Raw genomic sequence first — 26,200 nt, forward strand, 5'->3', positions numbered from 1 at the left:
TTAAAAGTAGATATATATTTTTAAAAATCCAAAGAAATATGGAACATCTTATTCAGTAACAAACAACCCCAAAAACTTCAAAACAGTTGAGGAATTGCTATTCCAATATAATGCAACAATGAGAGTCTTAGCAGGGATTTTGAGAATTGGAACTCGGTCACCTAGGAATAGATCCTGTTCTTAGGATTCACAAGAGGGTCAGGGGAAAAGTTTATTCCTTAGACTCTTAATATTCACAGATGGAATCTTATTTGGTCTTCGTAGTAATCCCGTGAGATGAATATTTTTATGTTACCTCATACCATGGAAAGTGGAGGTATACTGAGATTTAGCAACATTTCCAACTCCTATATTAGAAAATGCCTTATCATTTGCAATTTTTTTTTAATTGCAAATCAATGCACAGAGTTAAAAGTTCTCAGGCCCATGAATCTGAAAGTTAATGAATGTAGCTCAACTTACTTTTAACCATACTGTAATAAGGAATGGTAAAATATGAGTTAACATAGTCCAATTTTTCAAAAATCATCGCAGGCATTTGTGGCAAACAGTGAAATGGTGCCTTCATTGTCCACATCTTTTATTGGGTGTCTGTGTTTAGGTCCTAGCTCAATGTTCTTTAGTTTTTCTGGTAATGCATGTGCTGGGAGATAGCAGGTAATGATCCAACTACGCGTATCCCTGAAACCAGTTGGGATATCTGCATCAAATTCTGCAATCTTGGCACGTGCCTGGGCCAGCTCCACACATTACAGGCCTTTGGGGTGCGAACAACAGACAGAAGATCTCTGTCAGTTTGTCAGTTGCTGCTTCTTTCTCTGCTTTTCAAATAAATAATTAATTAAAAATTATATAAATGTTCCTGACTTATGGATCAAATCAGCTTACAGAAAGGAGGAAAAAATATCAGCTAGATGAATGACATATAAGGGATATTGAAAAAATTCATGGAAAAATGCATATTAGGCAAAAATCATGCAGTGATGTTGGGACACTTAAATAACAGACTGATGGAATTACAACTCCTTATGAAGGACCACACTATTGTAACAATATGAGGAAAATCAGTCGAGGAATTTGGGAATTTGCCAGGGGTGGGGAGGTCGGGAATCCCAGACTCCATGGAATTGTTCCATAAAATTCAAGATTCAAATAAAATTTTTTTTTTTTTAAAAATCATGCACAGCTTCAAAAAAATTGCTGGACCAAACTAAACTCATTTTAAAATTCTAGTTTTCTGTAATAGTTTGAAGTGTCCTCTTATGCATATTTCCCAAGAGTCTTTAGATTTCTAAAAGCATTTCTCTAACATACGAAAGAACAAAAATTGATGGATTTTAGAAATATCACAGAAGAAATGAATGTAGACTGTTTCATTGAAGTGTCTACCACAAGCCTTGAAACATACTGAGTTGTGTTCCCTGAGTATTCATATGTCAATATCCCAACTCCAGTATTTCATAATATTATCTAATTGGAGCCTACATCGTTTGGTGAGTGCTTCAGTCAAGTGTGTTAGGTTAGGATCCTAATACAGACTGTCTTTGCAAGGGTGCGATGGACACAGAGGAATGGCTGTGTCGGGACAGAAGCAAGGAATGAAAACCCAATGAGAGAAGCCTCAGAGAAAGCAAATTAACACTTCTGCTCTTTAATCTTCCCAGTCTGGGATATAGTAATTCTAATAAACCACTATAAATCCTTTTCTGAGTATCTCTGCTGTGTAAAAATTGATAAATCTTGTATGCCACCTTTCAAGCCTACAAACTACAGCTTTTTAAGTAATCAATATTAAAATAATGATGACTGCAAATTATTTACTACGTTGAATCAGTGCAAAGAAAGATCAATACTGAGAATTATCACATCTGGGAATTATATTCTGTCTACTGATTTATGATTTGCAAAACCTGTACAAATAAGTCATATATTAAATTGATTAGTTCTCAATATCTGTGGAGAGATTTTGGCATCAAAGTAGGATTGTGATTCATTAATTACCCACACATTATCATCTAATAAGGCTCATGATTGTTGACTGCAATGATTTTCCAGGCAAAAACTTGCTTCCTCTTAGACAATGGGCACTAGAGTCTAGGCTCTCATTCTTCCATACCTCTTCCTGCTAGCTTACATAAATTTACTTCACTATTCAAACTATTGTCAGTGAATCAATCACATTATTCTCTTGTTCAAAAGTGAAGAATAAATTTTATGTTCCAGCTGCTGGTGGAATTCAGATCGCTGTTAACTGAATGCCGCTGGAGTATCAGTCACTGCAACACCACACCGTGGTGTCTGCTGCTTTCCTGTGTCTGTCAGTCTCCAGGTACCCCTCTGCTGTTGTTCTGTCCTTTCTTATTTCCTGGAACGTGTCCTCTCTGCTTCATCCTGATTAATTGTTTTTTCATCCATTTAAATGTGTCCTTACCCTATTCTGCCATCTTGATTCTCCCCAAAAGTGAAGAATAAATTTTATGTATATCAAATGTACCTTACTCTACCCAATTTTCAATGCTTTCTCATAATCTGACTCCTGTCCTTATTTATTTTAAAATATTTATTTCTCTTTATCTGAAAAGTAGATTCACAGGGAGAGTCTTCCATCTGCTGGTTCACTCCACAAGTGGTTGCAAAGGCTGGAGCTCGGAAGATCCAAAGCCGGTCTCCCATGCAAGTTCAAGAGCCCAAGTTTTTCTCAGGCTGTAAGCAGGGATCTGAATTAGAAGTGGATCAGCCAGGACTAGAACTGGTATCCATATGGGCTGGCAGATTAGCCTGCTAAGCACAACAGCCCCATGCTTTGTTATTTAATCATATAGTATGCTCCTCTTTAAAATTCTTCTTCCACTTGTAATTCTCTCAAACAGGTAGTCTCGCCATTCCCTGAAACAGCATGCCTTGTAATTTATTTTTTGTCTCCATATAACTCTTTAACCTTTCCCCCACATATCCAGAGTTCAGTTTAAGATCATTTCAAGTCTTGAAAATTACCCTTTCACTGAAATTCATATTAATTTTACTCCTAAAACATTTGTATCCCAAATGTCTTTGTCCCTAATATAGCAGGTAATACCATGTTCTTGTCACCATTCCCAATACTCACAGTATGGCTTTGGTTATTTAAAAGCACTACAGAATACCCTCACATATGTGTATTCAGCCTACTCATTGATATTTATTGAACACTGTAATTTTTCATAACTTAAAAATTCTTCATTTTCTCATAATTCTTCATTTTTTTATCTACTCACATTATTTTTCTGATATTGAACAATAAGCTAAGAACTCGATATTCATCATAAAAATGAAAGAAAATGCCATGCTACTCCAGGGAGGCCAATAATCTGAAAGCACAGACATAAACTGACAGTATGAGATGAGGAAACCCATGTAGCTGCCATCTCATTGAACAGTGATATAATATGCTTACTGGAAGGGAGTACAGAGGGGAGACTTGAGCTGAGCTCAAGAAAGATGGCCAGGCACTCTTGTCAGTGATAAGGAGAAGGGCATATTAGTGTGAAAATCCAGTAAAGCCTCAACAAATAGCACACACAAGCTATTTGATTGATGCTTGTTTAGGTTCAGGACTTCCTTAATATGAGAGAGAAATTTAAAGCATCTATAAAACCATGAAAACAAAATAAAGTTGGAAAAAATGTACAGAAGGAAAACCAGGGAGAAATCAAAAAGAGAAAAGAGATAAAAGCCAACATGACAATCTGAAGGAAAAACAACATAGCTATTCAGTTTGACCGCAACATTTAGCCTTGAGAGTCTCAGGAGAAGCAAGAAGAGAGAAACATAAAAAAGTTACTCAAATGTTTGCAGGGTAACAGGAGGAAAATGATGTTTCTCAGTGAAGACAAATTTATCTTTATCCTGAAGTCAAAGAAAATATGTCTCATTGGGAATTACATAGTGAGATCTGGAAGACATAGCTGACAGTGCTTATGGATATTGTTATAGCCAGCACAAAAGCGAGTGCATAGAAATACTTCTTGTCTTTTTTATAAACTCTAGGCAAATTATCTCAAAGAAAGTTCATTGGGATTTTGTAAAATAAAAGCATATAAATTCATCATTACAAAGAATGTAAGATCAGAAAGGTAAAGTTTTTAAATGTAGGTGCTTCAGTCAGTAGCATTTTCTCCAGCTACACTTGTAGCCTTAGCAACTCTCCTTGTAAATGTTCACAAACATTTGGCACCCATCCTCCCTAAAAATAAGATAATTCCTGGTACAAATAAACCTGATAGGCATCCATGATGGCTGAGTAGGAGGCACACTGGTCGCAACCACAGAAAGCTACCAAACAAAAAAGGGGTCTCAGTGTCAGGGGAACCCATTGAGAGAAATTTTAAGTGGAGAAATGGAAACACAAAGACTCTGGCACAGCAAGGAGGAAGACACCACATTGTGGGCTGAGTCCTCAGCTAGGCATCCAGCTGCTGGTTGGGAAGCACCACCATCCCAGTGTGAGATAGAAAGAAGTTGCTGGGCTGCACTAGCCATAATGCCCACAGAGCAGCTACTTTAATTTTCATTTTTAATGTAATTATAATAGCTCCACTGAGGTGTAATTCACAAATCATGCAATTTTCTGATTTGAAGTACATAGTAGTCAATGTTTTTAGTATATTCATACAATTGCACAGTCCACTCAACAGTTTCAGAAAATTTTCATTGTCCTGAAAAGAAATTATACATCCACCAACAAACATTCCTCACTTCCTCTTACACAAAGCCATCCTTGGCTCTAAGCAATCCCTGTCTACTACCACTTCCATGGATTTTCTCTAATTTAGAGAGTATATAAACAAAATCAAGTACTTTGGATTGTCCCATGACTGGCTTTTCACTGGGCATAATGTTTTGATGGTTCATCTGTATAACAGATATCAGAGTTTTATTTATATATTTTAGAATATGTTGCATTTGTTGATCCCTGCATCAATTTGGGGACGTTTATTTTGGATTATACCATTAAATGCTGGTATGCACATTTATATATTAGTATTTGAGTGGATATATTCTTTCACTGCTCTTCGGCATGCAACTAGAAGTATTAGAGACATGGTTGCTGGGTCATGTTTTTCAACATTTTACATTTTACATGCGACAATTACAAAGTAGGAAAAACAATCTACTGTTCCTCAAGAGTACAAAGGCTGCACCTGCAGGATCCAATTCTCCAAAGCTGATGGGGTCAAAGTAACTGCTTTGCAATGGAAAAGTAAGCTGCAAGGTCTACATCTTCTTTCATTCCAGGAAACACCAAGTTCAAGTGGGTGGGTAACTTTACTTAGAATCTGTTCTGAATCACAGTTAGGCAGTAGCCACACTGTTGCCAGAACACAACAGCACCAGTGTTGAGCAATATATATGTCAGAGACCATTCCTGGCATCTTGGAAATGTGGGAGTTTTGGACACAAGCCCCAGACTATGCTCATTTACTCCACATTATCCAGTAGAGATTCCCTTAGCTTCAGGGGGCTAGAGCAAGTATCAATACCAATATGACCTAGGGAAATTCTTTAAGCACTTCCTAGCCCATGATGCTGGGAGCTCCTGGCACAAGCCACAGTTTCTCCCATACATTCCTCATGAGAATTAGGAGCAGTTCCATTTGGTCTTGCAGAGACATGAGTGTTGATTATGGTGCAAAGACTGTGAGTTGATTAAGGAAAGGGACAAGAGGATTTGTGGGAGGGAAGGCTGCTGAAGGAGTATGTTGCAGATGAGGAATGACTTCTGAAAGAACTTCTATCAACAAGGCCACTGTACTTGCAGGTAAGTGAGGGGCTGAAATCAAGCTGCTTAGAGGGGAGAGTAATGTTAGATTGGGCCATGACACTAACCAACTTTCAAGATAATCAGATCTGGGGGCAGATTCTGTATGGGATAGGTGGGCCCACCCATGTGGAACTGCAATTTCTACTAGCTTTTTCAAGAACAGAGGGGTAGTGATGAGCTGAGGAATGACCATGGAACCCTCCTTCACTCATGGGTGCTGGAGCTTGAAACAGGCTGGGCTGTTCCAGGCTACAGCACCCACAGGAATACCCAAGAATAGGAATGTGAAGTGGGCCAGGCCACAACGTCTACCAGTGTGTACAAAAGGTGAGTCAGAGGAAGCAGACTACGTCAGGTAAATGTCTAGTACCCACCGGCACATGTGAAATCTGAGTCTGGGAGTGGGCCTGATGGGAAAACTTGGGAAACTCTTCTGGTGGGCCATAGCTCCTGCTGGAGAACATGTGATTCAGGCCTGGGTGTTGGTCAGGCCAGGCAAGATAGCTCCATCTGTTGGCAAGTGTGTGGATTTGATGTGGAGGAGGGTGGACTGGGCAGGACTGGACCAAATCTTAGCCTACTGGCATGTGCAGGAGCCAAGCTGGACCATGCCAGGTTAAGCTATCAGGGTATGCATGTCAGGGACTGGAGTCAACTGTGCATGGCTAGGCTGCAGGACCTGCCAGTGAGAGTTGGGACTGGGGGCTAGGTGGGACAGGCCAGACTGCAGCATCTAATGACAAAGGCCAAGCCTGGGTCTGGGCTACACTGAGCTGGGCCAGAGCAGCCATTGGCACATGCAATATCTGTGGCTGGAAACATGCCTGGTTAGGAAGCTAAAAGGGTGCCCCTGCTGGGTTGTGGTTCCCATTGGTAAGCATAAGAGCTGGAAAGGGGATGGTAATCTGAGCTGGACATGGCTGCAGTGTCCCTTAGCTTAGGTGTAGATGGGATTTGGGGTGTGCCAGATCGGGCTAGATTCAAGCACTCACTAGTGCTTGTTAGAGTCAGGGTGATTGTAGGATGGGCTGGGCTAGATCTCAGCACCCGATGAACCATACAAGAGTCAAGTATGAGCATGAACCAGGTGTGGCTTGGCTGTAGCACCCAACAGTAAGAACTGGAATGGGTATGGGCCATTTGGTCAAGGAGACTGTTCCTACCAGGACAGGAGTTGGACTAAGTCAGTCTGGGCCAAGGACCCACCAGTGTGTGTGAGATCTGCCAGTGGGATGCATGCTGATAGAGGAGCTTGGGAGTGTATTTGTCAGTACACAATCCCTGCAGGTGAGCACCAAGAACCAAGACTGAGAACATCCCAGACCAGGCCAGTTTACAGTACTCACCAGCACACATCGGGGTCAGGTCTGTGGGCAGATCAGGCTGGACCAGTTTATAGCACCCATTGGCATATGTGAGAACCAGGACGGGGTGCAGGACAAGCCAGGTCAGGGCACAACATGAGTCAGTTCATGTTAGGGTGGGAACTGGAGACAGAATTGACTGAGCTGGGCTGCATCACCTACCAGCATGAGCTGGAACTAGGGACAGACTGGGCTGGGCCAGGCTACAGCACCTTCTAGCAAATGCCAAGGAGAGGCGGACCATGCCAGACTGGGCCTCAGCATCCACCAGTACATAAAGGACCTGGGGAAGAGATTTGCAAGTCCAGTAGGGGGACATTGCAGGTTCTCCTGCTGGGCCACTGCTTTCACTGGTGAGTGTGAGAACTGGGGTTCAGGGCAGACCAGGCTGGACTAGGCTACAATATCTATTGGCCTGCCTGCGAACTGGGTTAGCGGAGAGCCAAGCTGGGCTAACTGACTGCAACCACTGTTGCCTGCACAGTCCATTGTTAAGTGCAGGTTGGTTGGGCTTTGCCATAACATCAGCTGGAAAGTGTTAGCACTGAGGGCAAATCCTGTCAAGTTCGACTGCAAAACCATCAGAGTGAACAAAATAGGGGAACTTTGGGCACCTTTCTGATGAGCTGCAATTTTCACTGGTGAGCATAAGAAACAGGGCTAGAGGCGGGCTTAGCTAGACAAGCAGTGGCACCTGAGTGCTTGAGTGTGGGCTGGATAGTGGGGTCGGCTGGGTTGAGCTAGGCTTCAAAGCACATTGAAGTATATGAGAGCTGAATGGCATGTGGAACAGACTGGACCAGTCTGCTGCATATACTGTCAAGCACAGGAAACAGGATTGAGGGTTGGTCTAGTGGGGACTATTGAAGGCCATCCAGACTATGCTGAAATTCCTGTTGGAGTACCTAAGGGCTTAGTGTGTGGTGGGCAGAGTTGGACTATTGTTCTATGCATCTATTGTTCTATGTAAGAGATTGGGCTAGAGACAGAACTGACCCCACAATTGCAACTACCAGTGAGTGCCTATGCCAATGTAAATGATGGACATAGCCAGACCTCACACTGGCAAGCACGCAGAGTCAGATTTGAGATCATTTCAGAAGAGGTTCCCTTGGGATCTCCTCAACTGAACTGCTGGGCTCAGAACTCCAACTATAGGGAGAATCACAGGGTCTGTGGTCTGACCATAGGATTCATGTGTCAGAACTGGACCTCCTTACTGGTTTCAATAGAGCAGTGGAAAGCATATCTAGATGCACATGGAGGATATTGCAGCTCACCAGGATCTGCAGAGGACATCTGGCACCATAGCAGAGGAAGGAGGGCAGAATAAACTAGTCAACTACTCCAGCCAAGCATTGACAGCAAATATCTGAGTGAATAGACCCTAAGGTGGACAATGTCAGCCAATGGATCTGGGAAGGATTTCCTCATCCTTGGATCTGTGAGATTCACAGCATTTTAGAACTATTGAAACCACTGGAGCTGAACCCTCAGAGTATGCTCCACACTGGGGACCCTGGTGCCCTGAGTACTGAGGCACTTGGAAGGCTGGGTGTGTCTTCTGCTCTTCTCTCCCCCTCCCCTGGATAGAGGAAGAATACTTATATTTCCAGGCAGAACGTACTGCTGTAAACTTGTGATATTGAGATTGGCTTTTATCAAGAGGTATTAGCCCATGTTTTGTAACCAGTGGATGTAAAGCACTTCATGATTTGCTTTGAGAAAAAGATAGTCCAGATAGAATGAGCTGCAATGTCACAACCTGAAAGTACATCCAGCTAATTTGGCAGCCTAAAACAGCTGCCTAAAATAGCACAGCCTTACTTAGTAGAGTCACTTAGACTACAGACCTGTGACATTTCAAATTGACTAGGAGGGCCTTAACTACTCCTCCACTTGACTAAACTTTAGAATGGCTTCTTCTAGGACCCAAGCCTAACCTTTTCCTTTGAAGAGCATTTGCTTTGGAAAATATGTGATTACAGATCCTTTCTTTGCCCCATTAAGACATAAACCTTTGTAAAAGCCTCTTGGCAGTTTTATAACTCAGTACCCAATCTTTCTTCAGGCCCAGGAAACAATTATTTGAAATACAATCATAATCAAAATTGGTGCCTCTGTTTCCCAGGTTATTCAGCAGGCCTCCCTCCAAATTATAAAATTGTTTTCTGTCTTGAACAAGGTTTCTATAGGTCAATTAATAAACACCATCTACTATCTAGAGTTCCCAAACCCCGCTGTAAAATCTCTCCAAGCTTCTTTTTTTCCTGAAATTTCAGACCTTGGCAGTCATTCCAAATCAAAACACCATAGACAACTTTTAAAGATAAATGAAGGAAAAATTCTACTCTGTGGGTTGATGAGGGAGTAGCATACATACATCTACAGAATTTGTTCTACTGAATGATGGTATTTGAGAATTTTTACAGGTTTCAGGGAAGGGGAATCAGGAACAAGGGAAACAAAGAACAGGAGCAGCTGCACAGAGGCCTTCAGCCAGATGATAAGCGTCTTGTTGGAGTCACAGTGGTTATTTGATCTGGTTACATGCTCAGCTTGTATTCAAGTTCCTGGTTGGGCAGCAATAGTGTTATCTTCACCATCTTTTTATGTTGGCCAGCTGGGCTTCAGTTCTTTCTGCCCTGGTCTTAGAAGGCCCCTAAGCAAAACCCCAGAGATAATACTGGGTATTAAAGTGTTGCTATGTATTAAGGAATAATGGCCCTCATGTTTCTTGTGGTCATAACCTTGTAGGGTTGTCTGTACTACTTGTAATTCAGTCAATTCATTTTAATGCTATCAAAAGGCAGCACAAGGGCATTTTAAGCTAAAGGAGGGAGGCTGGGAGACTCAGTTTCTAAGGTGTTCAGTGTGCATTCTTGGCTCAGTTACAGTGAAGTCGAGTTCAGACTAAATGCTCAGCTTTATCCTCCATTGCAGTCAACTCTGCTAGCCTTCATTGCTGTTATCTATTTGACACAAATTTTTCTTTCACATGTTAAGTAATCGTATCACAAAATATTGAGATTTAGAAATGTTTTATTGGCCATTATTGCCACAGTAGGTGGCTAAGAAACTTGACTGTTAATAAAATAACTTATATCTAAGTGCTTTCTATACCATTTTAGATATTTTTATAATTAAAAAGACGAGGAATGAATGTTGTGGAAAGAATAGTAAGAGCTGGGGTTTAGAACAGAGAAAGCAGTCTAATTAAAATGAGTCAAGAGCAATTGCTACAGCTAACCATCAAATTTAGGTCAGAATTAATCTTCTTGACAGTGATGGCTTAAGGGGAAGATGAGTTCTATAGCAAACATGATCTATAGATGGCCAATATGCTGAGCAGAGATTCCTAGTATTTAACAACAGTATATAAATTTTGATATAGAGTCATTGAACAATATCTCTGGTGATTTAGCCAGAAAACTGATATAATTATTTGGTTTCCTTTGAATATCATTTGGTAAAAATCAAGAACACATTTCCAGATAACATGCCTAGGAAGTTTTTGCTGTGGAGACAGAAAATAATGATGTTAAGCTTCTGCTGCTGTTAAGCAACACAGGAAACAATCAGAGAATCCACTGGCCACATTCTTCCCTCAGAAAAATGGAGTCACATGTCTTTTATTGTAATAGGTGTTCATTGTTGAACATTCTGCACTTGCCTGGCACTTAATCCACGGTACTTCCTCTTCTTGTAATATAATAATTTCTAATACCCACTTTACAAGAAGAAAACTTAGACTTAAGCTACTTGACTAAAGTTTGTTTGACTCTGAAGGTCATCTGTGCTCATTAAATTACACTGGACTTTCAGGACTCACCATTTCTAAAAAATTTTAATGTAATTTGCAATCATAAAAATTGCAATGATCTAGTTAGAAGTTATTGTTGAAACTACTCCAGCATTTGATCACTGCTAAATCGTATGGATGTGGTTCATGGACGCTTGTATCAAGCAAACTTCATAGAACACATTTGTGAGACTGTTAAAAAGATATAACGTTACCTGAAAATTCTGGTGCACAAAGCCTTGACAGGCCAAAAATCCACACTTCCTCTAATTCAAGTAGCCTAATCTAGCTTTAAATCCAGCTAGAGATTTAACTGCAGTAGACATTACGATAAAATTTGCCAGCTGGGATTTCATATATATTTTATGGGATTAACTTGAAGGACAGAGAGAGCTTTTAGACCTTGGTTTACTCCCTGAATGCCTAAAATGGCTAGATATGCAATTGGGATGAAACCAGAAGCTGGGAATTCAATCTAGGTCTCCCACATGAGTACCAGGAGCCCAATCACTTGAGCCACCATCACTGCCTCTCTGAGCATGTATTACCAGAAGTTAGAATCAAGAGTTGGAGCTGGAGATTGAACCAGGTTATCCAATCTGGAATAAATGTGTCTTAAGCAGCATCTTATGCATTAGGCTAATGCCCACCTCTCAGCTGAGAGTTTAATTAAAGTAGAATAGTAAATAATATATTAAGTATGCACTGTTAGAAGAGGCCTGATGTTGAGGTATTTTGTTTAACATATTTGAAAGGAGAGCTTTGTGTTTCACATCCCAGCTAAACAAATTCCAAAATTTATACTATATTGCTTATTTTTATTTATTTTTTTTTACCTTGAAACACAGATAAAGAGTCGGAGATCAAGACAGAGATAGAGACGGAGACAGAGACAGAGGTCTTCTTTTGGCTGGTTTCCTCCTAAAAGGTCTGCAACGGGCAAGCCTACACAAGGCCAGTTCTAGGGAGACCTAAATTCCATCTGGATCTCCCATGTAGTTTGCAGGATCCAAGCACTTGAGCCATCATCTTTTTTCTTTCAGGATGTGTTGGCAGAAAGTTAATCAGGAGCTAGAAAGCCAGGACTAGAACTAAAACTCCAGTATGGGATGTGGGCATTCCATTAAAGGCTTAACTCACTATGTCCCAAACCCAACCCAAATGATTTATTTAAATGCAAAGTTATCTCTAGGAAGATAGAGACATCCTAGAAAAAAATCAAACAATAAACAGGGCCAAAATATTCTTTACCAAACAACTTTAAATCCACTCAAAAATATGATTTATCATTTGACTGACATTCTCCTCTTCAAACGCTTAGAAGAACAAAAAAATCAGATAAGTTTTGGAGACTTTTATGGTTGGGGTCTTCAAGTGTTCTCATATCAGAGAATGCATTCCAAGGTTGCTGGGGTGGCCTCCTAAAATTCCTGTGTGTGTTTCTGCCTGCAGTTGGTGAAGAAGTCCTTTTCATTTAGATAATGAGATAATGGATATGAAGGATACAGACTGTGGCTCTGTGGGTCATTATTTGTGCAGTAGATTCAGCTATGTCTGCAATCATGCTGGCCATGGGACAGGAAGATTTTTATATTTTTTGCCATCATTATCTTAAAAAAAGAGAATATATGGCATTCAAATAGACATAACTACATAGACATTCTGCCTCCACAATGAAAGTGAGCCATATCTCTGAGAGCAAGTCAGCCCAGTTCAGATGCAGGAACCTATTAGTGATTCAGAACCAAGCTGAAAACAGACCTAGATCACAAAGTGAATGTTGGTCCTTTGTGGATGTCTTTCTCTAAGTGTGTCTTCTACATTGCCACATTGCTGTACAAAGCCTTTGTTGAATGTTTCTGGAATTAAGGGCTGGTACATTGATGCAGCAGGCTATTCCTTCACCTTGTGACACTAGGATACCATATGTGACTGGTTCCTGTCTCGGATGCTCCACTTCCAATCCGATTCTTTGCTTATGGCCTAGGAAAGCAGCAAAAGATGGCCCAAGACCTCGGGATCTTGCACTCACATGGGGAGATCTAGAAGAAGAGTCAAGTTGTTTCAGACCACACAGCTCTGGCAATTGTGGCTATTTGGGGAGTGAACTAGCAAATGGAATACTTCCTCTCTGTATCACTCCTTCTCTGTAAAATCTGCCTTTCAAGCAAAATAAATAAATCTAAAAATGTTGCTGGAATGGGTCAGATGTGGTGGCTAAATGATAAATTTTCACCTTGCATGCACCAGGATCCCAGAGGGGCACATATCCCAGCTGCTCCACTTCCCATCCAGCTACCTGCTGTGATCTAGGAAAGCACTAAAGGATGATCCAAAGCCTTAGGTTCCTGCACCTGTATGGGAGACACAGAAGAAGCTCTTGGTTCCTAGCTTTGTTTTGGCTTATTTCTAGCCCTCACAACCATTCAAGGAGTGAACCAATGAGTGGAAAATCTTTCTGTCTCTTTCTCTGTAAATCTAATCTGCCTTTCCATTAGTTAACTCATTAATCTTAACAAATGGCTAATAGACTTTTGAAAAGATGCTCAGGTTCCCTAGCCATCAGGCAGATACAAATGAAAACCACATTGAGATTCCACCTAACTCCAGTGAGGTTAGCCTACATTCAGAACTCAGCTAACAACATCTGCTGGCATGGATGTGGTGAGAAAGGTACCCTCCTTCATGCTTGTGGAAGTGTAAGCTAGTACAACCACTATGGAAATCAGTATGGAGAGTGCTTGGAGAACTCTAAATAAACCTGCCATATGACCCAGCTATTCCACTCCTAGAAATATATCCAAAGGAAATGAAAACTGTATATGAGAAGGGAATATGAAATCCTATACTTACAGCAGCACAATCTATAATAGCAAAGACAGGAAACAATCCAACCTTGCAAACATGTGAAGGTTGCAGCAGCAACTCTAGTTGGGCTATGATGCTCAGGTCAGATATAAAAACATCACTGAGTAGAACTGCTTCAAAGGGAAGTGTCATTTCTCTCCTCCTACAGCCTGCAATTAGCATGCCTGGAAAACCATTTACAAAGCTCCCTTGCACAGAGGCTCAGTGTGATTTATGAACCCCAGGCTCTCATTCAGCAACTGGAGATTCATCATTCCTGGACTTGTGTTAGCAAGAATGAAATCCAGAAAGCAGCGTCCTCCAAGTGGCCCAAGAAGCCTCTAGCCATTGCGTACCACCACTTCTTCATGTTTAGCACAACTAATCACATAGTCTTACCTTTTCCCTTTTATGCTAAAATTGTACTCAATAGAAAGACAACAGCAACAACAAATAACAGCCTCTCTCCTTGTATCCTTTCTCATAATTTGTTCTTCCACTCACACCTTAATTTTTTAATTCTGAGAAATATTCCAGTATAAGAATACTTTCACCAGCCATGGCAGTGCAGCCTGCTATAAACCCCTTGTTTAATGTTGTTGCTTATAGCTCCTAGGTCACAAACTTATACTGTATGGGAGAATATAGATGCTATACAATAATGATAAGCAGTTATGTACCTAAATGTCTCTATAGACAAGATACAGTGAAAAAATAGAATAGGAGATTACATGGCACACTTTCATAAGGCATTGAGCACAAAGGCAGTTTGCAGGACTCGAAGTTGCTCTCTGAGACTTAATGAATAAGTGAGCTGTGAGTTTATACAAGAGCCTAAGACATGACTACTATCAACTAAAAACATCACACCTCTAGGCTATATAAACATTATTTTAAATGTTTTATTTCTTTAATGTTAAATTAGTATTAGCTTTCTATCACTTATTTTTTACTTATTAAAATTTTAATACTTGGGAAACAGCGTGATGGCTCAATGGCCTCACCTTGAGACTACTGAGTTCCTGTATGAGTGCCGGTTTGTGTCCCAGATGCTCCACTTTCCATCCTAACACTGATGTGACCATATTTGGAGATGGGGTCTGTGTAGAGGTGATAAATGTTGCATGAGGTCATAAATGTTTGGATTTAATCTAGTAAGGCTTATGAAAAGTTAATAAGGTAACAGCCCCCGGTTTCTCCTTCTGCTTCTCCCTTTCTCCCTCCATCTCATTCTCCTTTTTCTCCTAGCATATGAGTATGTGGTGTGGGGAAAAAAGTAATCAAATCCAGAAGAGAGTACTAAGTAGATGCCAAAGCATTAAGATGTGGAGCTTCCTAGCCTCCAAATCTGTAAAAAACATCAATCCCTGTTTAAGACACACAATTTGTGATGTTTAATCACAGCAGCCCAAATAGCAAAATACATTCTGGGGTCCCTTTTGCATTCCTGGCTTCCAGAAATTGTGAGATAATAAATTGTTTTTAAGAACTAAATGTGGGGGCTAGCACGATGGTCTTTGTAGCTGAATCCTTGCTTTGTGTGCACTGGAATCCCATGTGGGTGCCAGTTTGTGCCCCAGCTGCTCCACTTCCCATCTAGATCCCTGCTTATCATCTGGGAAAGCAATGTGGGATGGCCCAAGCCAGGCCTTGTGACCCTGCGCCCATGTGGGAGATCTGGAGGAGCTGGGGGATATTCCCGGCTTTGAATAGGCTCAGCTCTGGCAGTTGGGGTCACTTTAGGTGTGAACCAGTGGGTGGAAGATCTTCTCTTCTGCTTCTCCTCCTCTCTGTATCTGACTTTCCAATGAAAATAAGTAAATCCTAAAATAAGAGAACTACAGTCCGACATGGCAGCCTAGCAGCTAAAGTCCTCACATTGCACATGCTGGGATCCCATATGGACGCCGGTTCTAATTCTGGCAGTTCCGCTTCCCATCCAGTTCCCTGCTTGTGGCCTGGGAAAGCAGTCAAGGATGGCCCAAGTCCTTGGGACCCTGCACCTGTGTGGGGGACCTGGAAAAAGCTCCTGGCTCCTGGCTTCAGATGGGCTTCAGATGGGCTTCAGATGGGGAGTGAATCAATGGAACGAAAATCTTATTCTCTGTCTCTCTTCCTCCTTTCTGTGTATTTCTGACTTTCCAATGAAAATAAAATATTTTAAAAAGAAAACTAAATGTGTAATTTGTTACAGCATCAACAGCACCAATAGTAAACTAATGGCTTTCCCATAATAAAGTTCCCTGTGATACTTTAGCTTCCGTAAGGATTATTAGTATAATAGCTACGTATTAGTTCATCTGTTACACTAACTTAAAAATACACTTAAACTGGAGGATCACTCAGTATTATAGATGATAAAGTTTAAAAAAGGAATAATATATAACCAGAGATTATAAGCATACTACTATGTAGTTAAGCTACAGTGCTGGAAAGCCATTATTAGGACGGTTCCTTTTTCAGTAAGATGTGGTTTGGCATATTTTCATTAAAAGAAAAAAATTTAAAAGATGGTAATGAGGGCCCGGCGCGGTGGCGCAAGTGGTTAAGGTCCTCGCCTTGCACGCCCTGGATCCCATATGGGCGCCGGTTCTATCCTGGCAGCCCCGCTTCCCTTCCAGCTCCCTGCCTGTGGCCCGGGAAAGCAGTCGAGGACGGCCCAAAGCTTTGGGACCCTGCACCCGCGTGGGAGACCCAGAAGAGGCTCCTGGCTTTGGATCAGCATAGCATGGGCCGTTGCGCTCACTTGGGGAGTGAATCATTGGACGGAAGATCTTCCTCTCTGTCTCTCATCTCTGTATATCCGCCTTTCCAATAAAAAAATAAAATAATAATAATAATTAAAAAAGATAGTAATGAAATAGTTTTTTATCTATAAATATGTATTTTTAGAAATTCCAAAATTCTATTAACATAATGTTTCAGAAAAAATGTAAAATGATACAGCGAATTATTGCTAATCTTTGAATATCTCACAGGTATAATTTTGTTTGGAGAGTTTAAATTTTTCTTGTTGCTTATGAAACAGTCATAAAGCAGAATTAGCATTTAGAAGATCAATGTAGAAAACACACAATGATAGACACTGGGGAAACCTTAAAGGAAGGGAGAGAGGATGAGAGAGAAAAAGAGAAAGATCCTCGGTTTGCTGTTCAGTCTTCAAATGCCCACAGTAACTAGAAGTGGGCTGTGCTGGGATCCAGAACTCAGTGCAGTTTTTCCATGTGGATGGTAAGGACCCAGCTTGAAGAGTCACTGTCCGCTGGCTTGTTAGGCTGGCAGAGCTGAAAGCTTGATTCAGAAGCAGAGCCAGGGCATGGATGGACTCAGGTGTTCCAATATAGAGTGAGGACATCACCCGGTATCAGTACCCCTGCCCATTCCAGAGATGTCCAATGTAGATTCCTTTGGATTTCTTCCAGTTCTGCCAATTACTGGAGTAGTCTTATAGGAATTGTTGAAGAAAAACTGTTACAAGAGTTATGATTAAGCCTGAAGACAAAGAAGGAATGCAGATATAAGGAAATATTTCAGAGTTTCATGGTTTGGTGACCATTTGGTGACCATTTGGATGAGAACTAAGATAGAGAAGAATCAGCTGCTTTCAAGCACACCACTCAGTTTCTTGACCAGGAGGCTGTTAATATTATGAAAGGAAAAGATGAGCTACATTTGAGGACCACTGAGAGGAAGATGTTTGATAGTAAGTAGAGTAACTCGAGTATGGCTCCAGGTCCAGACTTCCAGGAATCAGCAGAAAGCAGGGTTCCTTGCTGTTAACTGTGCACACCTATTGCTCTACTCCAAATTATTTCTCTCTTATTCGGCTTTCAGAACATCTCTAAGATTCTCTTCCATATCTGCCTTGTCAGAAGTAAGCCATTCTTTCAAATTCTCTTTGACAATATTTTATGTCTCATTTTAAGCAATTAATGCCCAATGTTTTGCCTTATAGTTGGTTTACACACCTGTTTCTATCCTTAAATTAAAAACTGCTTGGGATGAGGTATGGGGAATAGGCAGTCATTCTGTAATTCCCTCTTTTGTTCCTGTAACAGTTTTTCCTTTCATTCCAAGCCTGGAATTATAAGTTTTAAGATCTTACTAAATGGGCAGATACTAGCATCTTAAAAAAATTCTCCATTCTTTATGCTTTGCTCATAAACAACCAAACAAATGTGGTTTTCATGGGACACAAGAGAAGCAAGCATCTAGGAAAATTAAATGTGAGCAGAAAAAAATGTGGGGGAATATTTATTTCATTTAGTTTTGAATCAAAATTGCGTTAAATTATTATTTTTTGTTTCCACGGTGAAGTAAGAAGAGCACTGAGTAGAAGTGATCAAGTCTAATACCTATTCTTAGCTACATACTGTTTGGCTATATTACTTGGAAAAAGTTAATAAAACTCTTCAGGTTCCAATTTTTTCTCATCATAAGATGATCTTGAGCTCCTTCTTGCTTTATGTTTGACATGTGGTCATACATGTGATCATTTGTTCCCACACACATTTTACCAATGCTAGTACCATAAGAAAAGTCTTACCTAAATTCTGTCAACGCAGATGCACATACCTGAACTTCAAAAACAGACAAGTAGATACACCTGCTCTCTTCATTTATTTATTTTTTTAATAATGTTGGATGGTCTCCTAAATTGCCAGAAATTTTATCTCTGACTACTCATTTTGTGTAAAGAATGTCAATTATCCTGATCTAAACCTATCAGCAAGAAAGACAGTTATAGTCAAGATACACTACCATAGAACGTCTACCCTTTGTGAGACCCCAACACACAATGTCTTGATATTATAAATCTTTACTCCAGGGGCATCGTTGCAGATGATAACATATGGATAAATAAGGACAATAGCTGACATTTAGGAAACTCCCTACATCTTTCATTCTTACGTAATTCTGGAAAATGCATGTACATAATACCAACTAGAACAGCTTATCTTTCAGGATCTACCAAATCTACTCATCTCATTCTGGTTTCAAATGTATACATAAGGAAATTTTTCAGTCTTCACTAAATGGGGCAAGACTTGACTTAACCTTCTCTTCTGTACTAAGGGGGAGGACAGTCTGGCTTCAAAGAACTTTCCATACCCATCAGAAAGCATCAGCAGAGATCATCTCAAGTACTGCTTCTCTGAGATAAGCCAAACAGACCAACAAGGCACCAAGTGAACTCTGAACATCATACTAACATTGTGTGAATCTCAAGAGTAACCCAGGACTCACATGTGACACATAAACAGGATGCCTGCCTGCTAAAGAAGAAAGATTAAATAGCACTCACAGCTTTCTAACGTAATAGCACAAAGTATTCTAGGTAGAAAAAAACCATCTTATCAAAAACCAGAGAAATTTTAACCTGAGTGAGAAAAGAACATCAATTAATATTAATACAGAGATGAAGAAAATGTCAGATTTATCAGGACTGTAAGACAGTCATCACAAAAATGTTTCAACAAATAATTAAGATTCCTCTTAAAATGAGAAATATGGAAAATTTCAAGACACAGAAGTTATAATAAACAAATGGAAATTATAGAACTAAAAATGCAGTATAGAATACTACTAAAAACTCAATGGAAATGCTCCAAATTGGAGTGGAAACGACAAGCTATATTCTGCAGGTGAGGACAGAACAATAGAAACCATCCAGTTATAACAACAGAGAATTTAAGCTGTAAAACTGAACAGATCCTCAGGGACCTGGAGGACAATAACAAAAGATTCTTATCCCGTGTCCTATCAAAAGAGCATAGAGAAAAGATGAAATGTTATTTGAAAAAATAATAAAGGCTGAAATTTTTCAAAATTGGCAAAAGACACAAACATGCAGATTCAAAGTTTAGAAAATCTACATCAGGACACCACATAGTGGATCTTCTGAAATTGAAGACCAAATAAGGGTCTGAAAAAAGCCAGGGGTCAATAATAATCCCTAACCCTGTGGTAGCTGTAAAAACGAACACAGTGTTTTTCAAGTGCTGAAAGGAAATAAGTAAGCTGCAAGCTCTGTGTCCAGTCCAACTATAGTCTTGAGGGAAAGGATAATGCAAGAATTCTCAGAGCAAGCAAACAGGATTTGTTGCTTGCAGGCCTGTGTGGAAGATGGACTCAAAGGGACAGGACTGTGACGCAAAATGACAATTTAAGTAGCAACCTGCAACCTCCAAGTTTCATATTCCATTGGCAGAGACTCTTGTTGAACAATTTCAGTTAAGTAGAGTGAAATGAAATGATCTTCAGTGGGTACTAAGGAATACAAAACAAGATGCACTAGGCCTTGGTTCTTGCGGGGGTGGTTTCCAACTGAAACTAGAACCAGTTCAACAGACAAATATGACAGAAACTCAGATTTTTCTTTAAGAAGCACATAAAGGATAAATTTTGCTATAGATCCTGTAGGAAAGAAGCAGTGTCTAGACACATTGCCTAATGGAAATGCAAACTGTATGGTCTGATTTTTTTTCTTCTTAATGAAAAAGAGAAGGCACTAGATGTGCATAGGTATTTTACCTAGCAGCAAAGGAGCTAAAGAAACATCAAATCATACCCATTGGGCACCTTGCAATATATCTATAATGGGAAAAATCTTAATTTCTTTCTAAAATAGCCCCATTGCCCATCTTTTCTTTTAACATTCAAATGACACATATTAAAACTTAAAAAATAAAGAGCACATTGAGTACCTAGTTTATGAGAAACTTGTTTTCTCTTATCAGGACTGGAAGATTTGTATTCCTTTACTCAAAAAAGAATTAATGTTTTATAGCAAAACCTTTTGCAATTTACCAGAGGAATTTTATCTTTTTCCTCCAAAATTTAAAATTGGTTTCTTATCCACAAACATTCACTTGCAATTAGGATGAACGTGTATCTGTCTGTAATGTGTAGAATAAAATATAATGAAAATACTCCGGCTGATGGAATCCCTGGTATGCAATGTATGGCACTGGAATGAGCAACAGTGCAAATCACAATGCAATACAATGCATGAAGCAGATGCACCACTGACTAACATCAATGCCCAACTTGGTTGAGGTCATGTAGGTTTCTCTTGAGAGAAGGAAATCTTCAACTCCTTTGGAAGTATCATCACCATGTTTTCTCGTTTGCTACTAAAAACCATCATTCTCTAGCCTTTTCTGCTTCTCATCAGTTGGTTGCCAACATGGGTCATTCCTATCTTTCAAATCTACTCATTTATCTTGATTCCCAGTGTTTAAGTGGAATAACTAGTTTCTCATCGTAATATCATAATGAGCGACTGCTTCTCCAGTTTTATCCCTGCAAACCGTATTTCACAGAACTAAAAACATTGATGATAGTTTTTGTAAAATTTTGTTCCCTATGTTTCTTCTGCTTAAAAACTTGTAGTTGTTTTCAGCCTTGATAGTATCTAATTCCTTTGACTCCCTGACACAGCAGCAAATATTTCAAAGAGTGATTGCTTACAGCCTTCCTTTTCACAGATACTCTCTGCAATCCCTTATTTCGCCACACTAAATTACTTGTTTTATAACCTGTTCCTGCTTCTTAATCCCTGTTTGTCTTTGTCCAGCTGTTGTTTATTCTTTAACACCAAACCCCAGCTTCTTTCCTCTAAAGCAGCAATTAATTATAATTATTTTAAATCCGCAATATCATAACTGAGTTTGTAAGTGAGGGCCGGGCACAGAAGCCTAGTGGCTAAAGTCTTCACCTTGTAAGCACCAGGATCCCATATGGGCACCGGTTCTAATCCCAGTGGCCCTGCTTCCCATCCAGCTCCCTGCTTGTAGTCTGAAAAAGCAGTTAAAGGTGGCTCAAGGCCTTGAGTACCTGAACTCATGTGGGAGACCTGGAAGAAGTTTCTGGCTCCTGGCTTCAAATCTGCTCAGTTCCAGCTGTTGTGGTCACTTAGGGAATGAATTATTGGACTAAAGATCTTCCTCTCTGTTTCTTCTCCTCTCTGTATATCTGCCTATCCAATAAAAAAGTCTTTAAAAAGTATATATGTAAAATTCCTTATGTTCATTTGACAAATGGTAGTGATCATTTTACTGTGTCTATGCATTATCAAAGCATCATGTCATAAATCTTAATCATACACAAATTTTAAAAGATATTTTCATTTTTTATTTTATCTCTAGCATCTTTTATTGTGCCTAGGTATATATTTATTGCTCAATAACTACCTATTGAATAATGAATAAGTATGCTGTCATATTATAATCTACTCAAGCTTAGAGGAAAATCTTAAATCCTAAAGGAAACATGTCTTGAGTTTATAAAGTTTACCATAAAACTAACTTCAGAAGCAAATAAATTAATAAAACTGATTTTCTCATAAATTAATATATAAATTATTTAAAACTTTGGTAGATAACTTCTGGCTGAATGAAGTATGAATTGTATTGATTTTTCCAGTTTATATCCTTGTTTATAATCCTTAATTAAACTTAGACATTTACTTTGTGTTAATTGTTATTGAGACTGACAAATTTACATAGTGCTTTTTCAATGTACAATTTTACTAAATGTCATCCTATTTATCTCTCAGAATTTATTCCATTGACATTATTATCCTTATCATAAGTACAAAGAATTGACATTTTGAATTGGCTTGGATTTTTTTTAAAAAATCCATATGTATGTTCAGGTATATTTTTTTCATATAAAAAGTGTGCAAAAATGCATGCTCATAGAGCCTTTTCTATCACAACTGAGCTGTATTTTCTAAATATGTCCAAATTAAAAATTTGAGTAAAAACCAGTATGAGTAATAAATTAAACAGAAATATCTAACAGTCCACAAGTTGAGGAATTACTTTTTTTTTCAGTTTTCTCCCTGAAATTTATTTGCTTCATAAACCACACAGACACAAAGAGAAGAACACTAAATAATAAAAATGGCATTTTCATAAAAGGTGAGTGAGCGTGCTCTCAGCAGCAAGCTGGTAGGAAATAGAGAGGCATTGATGGAAATGAGAGTTTGGGTGGAATTAAAATGATCTGCCCAAGAATAATCTGGCTTTTTCTTTTATTTTATGAGCAAAACTTTCAGTTATTGAAAAAAGCATTGGGAGTCTCTGTTTTCTACAACCTTCAAGGTTCTGTCTGCATAATTATATCATAATAACTGCATAATTGTATCATAATAAGCATAAACAATAAGGACCTGGTCATGATGTTGGGCAGCTGCAATTCTCATCTGTATTCCTACTTCTGGGAAAATTGTCACCAGAATCTTCAAGCTTACTCTCAAAATGACAATTATCTCCTTTGGACAATCAGAACATCCAAATAATAAGGGGAGAAAGCCTGTATCTCAAGGTGAACTCCAAAGAATTCTCTGATTTAAAACAGAGACATGATCTGTATTTTCAGCCTACGGAGTGGGTTTGACTTGTTTTCATCGTGTTCTTAATTTCTTTTGTATGTGTATTCTTTCTATAATCATAAGCAAAAGCACCCACATTTTTCTTTTTTTGATATAGACAGATTTATTTGCATAAGAAATCATTTATTTTGTTCAAGATGCCTAGTTCAGTGTCAAGTACACTTAAAATGCTTGACAAATAAATATTGATGGAATATTATCTGTGTAGAGATCTTTGTACAGCATTTCAGGGGCGTGATAAAGTGATTATCCATTCCATGGCAGGTTGAAATGATTTATCACATTCAAACTTTGTGATAGTGGGGTGCAGTAAATTGTTATTAAACCGATCTTCAAAAAATCATAAAGAAGTCAGCCTCAAAATCCATTGTGAAAACAAGTGGTAATCTATCTCAGAGTAAAGGTTCTGCTCAGAAGGCCATAGGGACCATGACCTTCCTATTTCATAGACAGCAGAATCAGCTGTTCTGGAATATGGATGCCTAGGCAAGGAGGCACTGGAGAAAAAGGCTTTAGTACACTTCTTTCTATTTGTTACTGCACTGTTCATTACCTGCTTATAAAGTTATATATTAACTGTCCAATTAGTTTGCCTTCACTCCTACATGATGATACAAGTGAAGAGTGACCCTTCTAAAGAGTGCTGTTTTAGAATAAAGATCAAATCCCTGACTTGCAAAACCTTGCAGGTTTTAGTCTCATTGGAGACTCCAAACATTGGTTATCTATTGCCATCACCATCATGCCCTCGTTCTCCAACTCAGCCACAGGAGGCTTGTTAAATTCCAGACCCTCTGCTTGCACTCTGCCTGGAGGTTAGAGCTCTGTCTGACATCACTCTCTCCAGAAGTCTCACTTATCTGAATCAAGTTTGCCTGATATCTGGAGCGATCTCCTCTCGTAACACACATCACATTTGCATTTGTTGAATAATCCCTGTCCACCAGCTTCATCCCATTTGGCATTACATTAGTAAATCCCCAGACCAACTGTGTACAGGGCTTACCAGGGAAATTATTAATATGCATGTGTTAACTTAATGAAAATCAATCTATAAATCTTCTTCCAGAACCTGAAGTAATCATCCCTGGAAAAAAAAAAAGAATTTTGGTTGGTAAGATCTTTTCTTTTGGATGGCTGCTCCACAGCCTTCAGGATCAACTCCAAACTCCTACAATGGTACCACAGGCCTTACTATTTTCACTTCTGCTTCTCTTTTCCTTACACCTCGTTAGTGGTATCAATTAGTTTGTCCTCTCTGAAATTTACATTGAAGTTGAATCCTCATTCTGCAATTTTGGGTGGTATGATTAGGTGAAACCTATAAAAAATGATTAGGACTGTCCCCTATAAATGGAGTGATTTATATGTGCAATGAATGCATGAATGAGATTTGTGTGTAGGTCTGCTATAAAAGCTAGTTTGGCTGGATCGTTTTCACTGTCAGTTTCACTGTCTCCAGCTGTTTCAGGGTTCTGTCAGCAAGAGTTACTCCCAGACACAGTGCTTGGACCTTGGACCAGAACCCAGACACCAAAAAGAAAAAAAAATACCTTTCACTTACAAAATGCATTTACTAAGTGATAAAGAGATAGAGGAAAATTCAGAAAGAGAGAAATCTTGTATCTGCTGGTTCACTTTGCAAATGGCCTCCATGGCCTCTACTCATCCAGGAAGCCAGAAGCCCAAGAACTCCATCCCAAAGGGTAGCAAAGTACAAGTACTTGGACTGTCTTTTACCACTTTCCTAAACACATAAGCAGGGAACTGGGTATGAAATAAAGCAGCTGGGACTCAAAATAGCACGCCAATATGGGATGCAGGAATCATAGGCTATGGCTTAACACACTACATCACAACACTGGCCCAAACCAGTCTTCATAAATTGCATGGCATGTAACATTATGTTGTTAATAACAGAAAAAGGACTAAAGCTCTCATTTCACTGTATTTTGATCCTTACTGAACTATGTTCAATAACTTCTTTTTGCCTCGCATATGTGCATATTCTGAAACTTTCTGTTATCTCTGTGTCCCTTTTGCTCATATTCATTTGCTACTTGGAAATCTATTACTTTTGTATATTGGTGCCACAACATAGTAGACTAACGTGTATGGTGACAGCATCACATGTAGCACTAGTTTGTGTCTTGGCAGCTGCATGTGTGATCCAGTCCCCAGCCTATGCCTGGGGAAACGACAGAAGACAAGTGATAGTTCTTGGGCCCCTGCACCACTGTGAGAAACCCAGAGGAAGATTCTGGTTCCTGACTTTGGATTGGCTCAAGTTCAGCCAATGTGGCCATTTAGGGAGTGAACCAGCATATGAAAGATCTCTCTCTATGTCTCCTATCTTTCTGTAAAACAAACCTTTCTAATAAAAAAACAAAAATAGATCTTAAAAAACAATTCTATTCTGATACCTGGCTTTTGAGAAAAATGATTGATACTTGTAACTGTTACATTTTTGAAAGTTATAATGGCATGAAAATAAGGCATCATCACTCACATACATTTTTGTACTATAAATAATAAAAATCATAATAAAATCATATATAGTAACATCATAATAAAATTAAAAGACTACTTTAAGTTGATCCAATGCACTTCTACAAAAAATTTAGGAAAAAAGGGTGCATTGTAAAAACTTGAATTTACCAAATAAATGCTTAGTCTGTAAAGCACATAATATGTAGATCATAGCATTAGATGGTTTCTGTGTGTCTGAGGCCAATACTAACATCTTAGTAATTCTAAAAATTGTGTTTGTTTTCTTTTTAAGTAAATGAACATAAAATTTTTGTCAGGGCAAAACAAACTTATTTGTTGAGGTCACCATTAATCACACTTTCCATAATTTCCCGCAATTTTTTTTTTTGTTAGGAGTCTTATATTTGTTTCAGCTTTGAGAGCTCATATAACAAATAGTTTCTTAAGGTATCACATATTTAAAAGCTGAATCATGAGTGTACCTCCTGGGGTCTTCT

This window comes from Ochotona curzoniae, unplaced genomic scaffold (assembly GCF_017591425.1).
Source record: "Ochotona curzoniae isolate NIBS_2020 unplaced genomic scaffold, NIBS_Ocur_1.0 contig_64, whole genome shotgun sequence".
In the NCBI taxonomy this organism is placed as follows: Eukaryota; Metazoa; Chordata; class Mammalia; order Lagomorpha; family Ochotonidae; genus Ochotona; species Ochotona curzoniae.